The sequence below is a fragment of the Bombus pyrosoma genome, linkage group LG16 (genome assembly GCF_014825855.1).
Source record: "Bombus pyrosoma isolate SC7728 linkage group LG16, ASM1482585v1, whole genome shotgun sequence".
In the NCBI taxonomy this organism is placed as follows: domain Eukaryota; kingdom Metazoa; phylum Arthropoda; class Insecta; order Hymenoptera; family Apidae; genus Bombus; species Bombus pyrosoma.
This window is the reverse complement of record NC_057785.1, coordinates 482,852-489,732: the sequence shown is the minus strand read 5'-3', so window position 1 is coordinate 489,732 and position 6,881 is coordinate 482,852. Positions and strand designations below refer to the sequence as shown.

Below are 6,881 nucleotides of genomic sequence, written 5' to 3'. Positions count from 1 at the left end.
CCAGCGTTTTTTTCCTTTAGTGCTTTTGTAACTTTTCTAAATGATTCTGGGTTATTAGTTTGTACTTTTACTTGATCCTGTTTTAGTTGTTTTATGCTATAGTTTTCATTTCCTGCTGTGTTGTTTAGCAATTCGATGAGGGGGTCTATTATTTGAGCGTCTATGTAAATTGGTGGTGGTTTGGCGATGCGGGTAATTGCTTTTTCGTCTGTATTTGTTTCTTTCTCCTCTGGCAGTGCGCTGAAGGAGTTTCGTAGAGTGATTTCTTGTAGCCATTGCTGTTTTTCTGTTTCTGGAGCCCTCCTACAGTTTGTGTTTACTGCTATTTTACGTTTTTTGTTGGAAGTTACCACCTTCCAGCTTTCATCATGGTGTGATGGTTTATTGTTGATGTTTTTCGTCTCGTTGCTCTTTTGTATAGTATCCATTTCTATTTCGATTGTACCTGAGCAGTCTTGATCATCGTTTATCGTTTGATTTAGATTTATTAAATCCGTCGTTTTGTTTATGAAGTAGGTTTCGCCTTTATTTGTTATTTTTATTGTTGGTATTTGCTGTTGCATTTTATATTCTCGACCGATTGGCGATGGGCGCTGTCGTTAGTCCTTTGTTTTTCCCACTTGTCGCACATTCACTGAAGCACTGTTTCACACGTCCGTTTAACTCGGCTGCTCGGGCAGAACTCGTTAATACAGCGTGTCCCTCAATATCGGTGCTTCTTCTGTCAGGTTAAAACGTTCATCCCGTGACCGTGGCTACGTTCAGCGACCAGTTGCGTCACCTCGAGCCCAAGTATTCCAAAAGAAATGCTCGATGTCTCTACATCTCCGACATATATATCAACATTTAGTTTAGCCGCGAAACGGTTAAAATTATCGACGAATAAAATGATCGAATTACCGATAAAAGACCAAACATTCGCAGGGAACAAAAGCTTGGAATATAATTCACAGAGTCTCGTAGCTTTATACCTATATACATCGTACAAGTGCCGTCTAAATAACGCAATAAACATCAGTCGCCGGAATTTGCAAATACGAAACAAGAAAAAGAAACAGAAAAGAAAGGAGGCTAGATAAAACACCGTGTCTAACTTGTCATCTTGTTTTTCGGAAGTAACGTTCGCAAGGGACCAACAAAGCCAGCGTGTTTCTAATTAAAGATTCTTAAAAGAAGATCGCTTTAGGCACTCGTACAAGCGGAAAAACAACAAGAATGTTTCCATAACGAGACCTGTGTGCCTTCGACTATTAAATAACCATTAATCTCAGTATAAAAGTTTGCAACAGTGCGATCGGCAGAGCTTAATGCTTCCAACGGGATGTCACCAACTTTCGTTAAACTTTTATCCATCTTTTTCCTCTCTTCCTTTCTCTTTATTTTTTAGTTATTTACCTTTTGTGAGAGGATATACATCGAAGAATGGAAACGGGCGCTGGTGTTAAGAAGGTTTGGAAGATGCTTTCGAGGAAGTGCGGATACTCGAGAGATAGTGAGAGGCCGATCGTACGAGTTTAGGTTCCGTTTCTTTGGAAGTCTTTTTCATTGGCGCTAGATCGAAACGGGATAACGTTGGATAAATGGAGAAGAAAGTTCTTGACGAAAGGTTTGAATTATTAGTCAATTCGATTTTGTATCAGAGGCAGAGAAAATTCTACTGGGTTAATAAAAGATTGATAAAAAGACGAGGAGTAGCGTTGGGACGTATGGAAATTACTTTTATTAAATAAGTGATTTTTTCTTTTCTTCTTTTTTGTTTTTTTTTGTTTTGTTTTTGTTGAGGATTTATATATACGCGTTTACGATTTTGCAGAGAAAAAAAGGAAATTTCATCGATTTAATATCGAATATTGCATATTAAATATCGTGCGACAGTGTATCGGAAATTTAATAAGTCATGGTGAGTTAATATGCGATATATTTCGTTCTATTTCGCATTGTTTATCCCTTTTGTACCTGTTTCCTCCGGAGGAATAAAATGGAAAATGAAGAAGGCTATAAATCTTAGTTACGTGTGTTATATCTCTCTGCATTTACGTGTATTTGTGTAACTTTTTAATTTGCGAAGCTCGTACGAGCCATAGAAATATAGAAATGTCGGGATGGAATTCATTGAAAATATTGAAATAACAACAGAGGGATATGATATCTATAAAGTTCGAATTATTATTACATTTCTATTACGATGGAGTCTCGGGTATCCGAGCCCCGTTTAATCAAAGTTCTGTATTATCCGTGTAGCTTCCAACTTTATTATTACTTTGTCTCTTTCGAAATGTTAACGCGAGAACTACGACAGTGTAAATAGTCAGGTATTGCGAAAAAGATCGATCGAACATTCACCTGATTAGGTAATTAATGAAACTTAAGTACACGCACGACATTAAATTATCAAAATGTTTTTTCTTCTATCATTTTATTATACGATTTATGAGGACTACCGTATTATCCGAGTTTTTCATTGTCCGATTATTCGATTATCGAGATTCCACTCTACATACAGTGACGAGCAAAATCGTAAACACACTCCACTTCTATAATAAGAGAGAAGAACATACCAAATGTCCTGCTTTATCTAGTAGAAATGTTTTGGAAATATTAATACGTTCCGTTCTTAAATTCTTTTGTTTTTCCTGCTTTCTACTGATAGCCTTAGAGTGTATATAAATGTGTTACGGTTAATAAAACTTAGTGTTGCGAAACAAGGTATTAATTTATTCTCTTCGTTATGTCTGCTTGTTCGGGATTAGCCCCTCAGAGGGGGAGGGGATGGATTCTCATGTGACGACCACAAAAGCCAGTGAATTTCATGAATTTCTTTTTTACTCTAACTACTAGTTACACGGAACTAAACGTTTTCCTGGGACGTAGATATAGTCTCGAAGTACAAATGTAATTTTTTTTTTATATTTCGATTCTTTTTATCGTTTATCAACTTTCTTAAGCGCAACGTTTAATAACTTTTTTAAACCAGCGTGCACGATAATTGAAAAACTAATTGCTCCATCAATTTCGAACAAAACTCATTCGCGTGGTTGCAAATCTGCCCTGGGAGATTAAACCTCGAATTTCTATTCCATTATTTTCTAATATTCTTTTTAAACAACGTACGCTCTATTTATCTGTCAGAGAAGATGTTTGAGGAGATTTGTTGGAAAAAAATAGGTGCGATGTTAGCGTGAAATATCTAACGTTAAGAAAAATCTCTTTGCTTCTGCGTTCTAATGGCTGTGACAGATGCTATACTGTACGCCAACGATGGTTACATTATAAAAGATAACCGCTGGGCGCGTATCATATTCAACAAACGATAAGGAAAAGTGAAATAAAAAGAGTTACTTCAACGCTTTTGCACTTCAACGCCATTTACTTACACGCCAGAAACGTCTAGACTCGTAGAATCAGCAGTTAGTCGAAGGATCATAAAAATGACTTGCTTTTATCCTTGTTACCTCTGAAACGTTTCTTAACACTTGTGACAATATAAGAAATGAGCACAGTTAATCGTCCAAAATGCACAAGCCTATACAAGACACGAGTACAATTAATCAATCATTTTATACTAATTTTTACAAAACATTTAAACCAATTTTTTACTAATAAATGTATTGTGTTGGCAACTAAGTGATTGCGGATTTTGTTAATGCCACCTAATGACAAAATCCGCAATCACTTAGTTGCCAATCCAATATTTATAGAAACACTTGCTACTTTTTGCTTCCTACTTTACATTTCACACCTACTTTGTGTATCAAAAACTAGTAAAAGTGGTGCGAGCCCATCTTCCTTTGTTTCGAGATGTTGAAGCGTCCACGTTTCCATCGATCGAAAAATATTGATACGCTCTACTTGGTATACCCACTTCTCTGCAATGTGTTTAAGTAGATTTGAACTCAATGTACGAACAATGTCCTTCTTTTCCTTTGAAAATTAACCAGACAAGTGTCTTCCTTCTGAATCAGAAACGAACCTAAACACTACGTTCGAAATTAGTGAATCGTAGAACTGATTAAATTTTAATCATTCAAAGTGTATATTTTATGTAATGCAATTCGCTTTCGTTTGTAGATAAGAGCTGGGAAAGCAAACTGCCGCTGTTTAATTTTCATATCGTTTGTTTTTGATTCTACTGGTGCGACGACTGTTCGAGGAAACTGTAGATCGCAGGAAATGAACTCGCACCGCATTTCGAAATAATTAATTACGCATTAGCCATTTTGCGATTGCGTTCTTTATCGAAATTTTAATTGAGCAAAACAAAGGAATATTCTAAAATGTAAATCGTGCGTTGTTTATGAATAAAAAATGCACGTTGAAATATCTTTCATGAAATACATTCATTGAAATACATTTTTCGCTTTCTCTATTTTTTCGAAAAATATACTCGACCGGCAATTCGAAATAAGCGGCTCGCTTATAATATGTATCAGAACTACAGGAATATAATAAAATAAGATGAAGGTAAAATATGGAAAATTATAGAGTTACAGAAAAATATGTTGCTATACTACGACATAGAAACAATTGCGTTAGAAAAGATCGTGCATTTTGACGGATTAGGTCGAAAACAATTGTACGTTAAAGTACGTTAATTGTAATTCTCCCACTACTGGTATAGTAGTTTTAAATATGCTATCTTCTTTCGAGCTTCTTTCTTATCCTTTTAATATCTAAAGGTATCTCAAGTTTGAGCAAAACGCGAAAGAACTGTCATTGATACGTTTGATTTGCCGTTTCAATTTTATGCTGAACATTTTCTTAACACTAGGTTTACGGGACTCGTCAATTTGACGGATTTCGAACTTCGAAATGAAATATCTCAAAAACCATAGCACCAATTTTAACCATTTTGCATCGTAAATTAATCATTTCATCTAAAGAATTTATATACAAAATTATTTTTTTCTAGACTTTCTAATTTTTGAAATCTGTATGTAGTATACCTATCTCTACGAGACCCATTAAATTGACGGGTTAGCTGATTTCAGAAATAAACCTTATATGTTTGCTTCGTTCGTAAAGTCGAACAATAATAAATATAATAAATATAACAATGAAAGGAAAGTCTTTAATTGCGATTGATATCGATCTCGATAATGTAACCTAAAGCGGGTCGTATGTCTACCCTTTGTGTGGGCAGCCCGAGCCGCTTACACGCTTCGTTGGTCAAGAGATGTGCCTGGAAGCCGGAGTCCAACAAGACTCTGCATTGTTGCATGTTTCCGGTTTGATCCCTGATGTTTATGACTGTCGTAGCCAAAGCGACATTCGGACATAACCTAGATAACAGACATGCTAGATTGGTGTGCACTGGTTGCCATGGTTTGTCTACGTTCGCATGGAAGAGAGTGTGGTGTCGTTTACTGCACAGCATACAGCTGCCAGATCGACATTCTTCTGCGAAGTGTGTGTCACGCAAACAGTTGAAACAGAGTTTTTTCTCTCTCATTAAGTTTGCTCTCTCGGGAACTATTTCCTGCAATTTCGTGGTGTGTGAGATTCGTTACAAAGATTGCACGGACCTTGAGGTTTTGCGATGGAGGTTTGGTGTGTAGTCAGACTGCGTTTACCGTCTTGATTCCGAACACGTGACTAATCCGGATAGGTTGTAGGGCGTGGTGGGGTTTGGTAGGTTGATCTTGTGGCTTCTAATAATTTGCAATGAGCATGTAGGAATCTGAACATATCTTCGACGCTTGGAAAGGGTGTGTGTTCTATCCTTTCCTTCCATTTAAACTCTGTCTCGGGATCTAATTTAGAGGTGAACAAGTATAGTAGCACGGTGTCCACGGTTGGTTGTTTGAGAACTTGCAAGGCCTCATAATGGGCTTCAATGTGGTTTAAATAGGATCGTATGTCTTGATTTGATGGCTGTTGCAAGGGAGAAGCGTCGAATAACGCTTTCAAATGATTGTCTACGATTTTTGTTGGCTGATTGTACCGTGTTTCCAAAAGTTCCCATGCCACCCAATAATTGCTGGCGGCGTTTGCCAAGGATGCTATCGATTCAGCAGCTTCCTGCGTTAAATACGATCGTAGATACATCATGAGTCGTGTACAGTCATCGAAACGGACATTTTCGTGTATGGTGCAACGGGATTGATCCGCGAATCCGGGTCAATCTTCGTAGGCTCCTGAAAAGGTGGATAGTTGCATTTTCGGTACAGCAATATCATTATAGACTATCTCTGAGTGCGACGTGGCCGGTAAGGTAGGCGTATTCCTGTCTATTGGGTCTCGGCTACGTCCTTTAGCTCGTTCAATTATATCTGTGGCGCGTCCTTTACAGTCCATGAATTCCTGTTTAATGTCAAGTCGTTCCTGTATTGTCTGACCCTCATCTATCTCGTCTAAGTCGCACTGATGTTTCTTGTATGTCGAGTATTCTGCTTCCAAATCCTCTAATATGAATTGAAGGGTGTTTACTGATCCCCTTGCCTCATAATCATCAAGGATCGCTCGAAATCTCGCTAATTCCTGCTTAAACACTTCCCGCTTCTGTTTCAATTGTCTCATGCGTTCTTCCTGGTTAGAGGCCATGGTGGCTTGGCGCACGTTGCTTATGATATTTTAAGCAGGCTCTGCGTTCGAGGTGCTTTGCGACTAACAAGTGTGCGGCTTACCTTGGTTGTAGTAGGCTTGCCCCGGCTGTTCGTGGACGCAGGTCACGGTACAGCGGAATGTTGCGTTGTGTACTTCGCGATGAAGGTGATTCCTTCCCGAAGATAACACTTTGTTGATTGAAGCTCGTTGATTTTGATTCCCTCCGGATTGATGCTTCCTCCAACGGTACCGAATCCGGCTCGAAGGACCATATGTTGCGATACTCAACTAACGACTAGTCAGGCACAACTGATCGGTTGGTATCGCGAGCCTCGAAC

At 38.1% G+C, this 6,881-nt stretch overlaps 1 pseudogene; it reads right to left on the bottom strand.

Moving 5' to 3' along the window:
- Window positions 1-428, bottom strand: part of LOC122576648 — a 3,874-nt pseudogene extending 3,446 nt beyond the window's left edge.
- Between the last annotated feature and the right edge of the window lie 6,453 nt (window positions 429-6,881).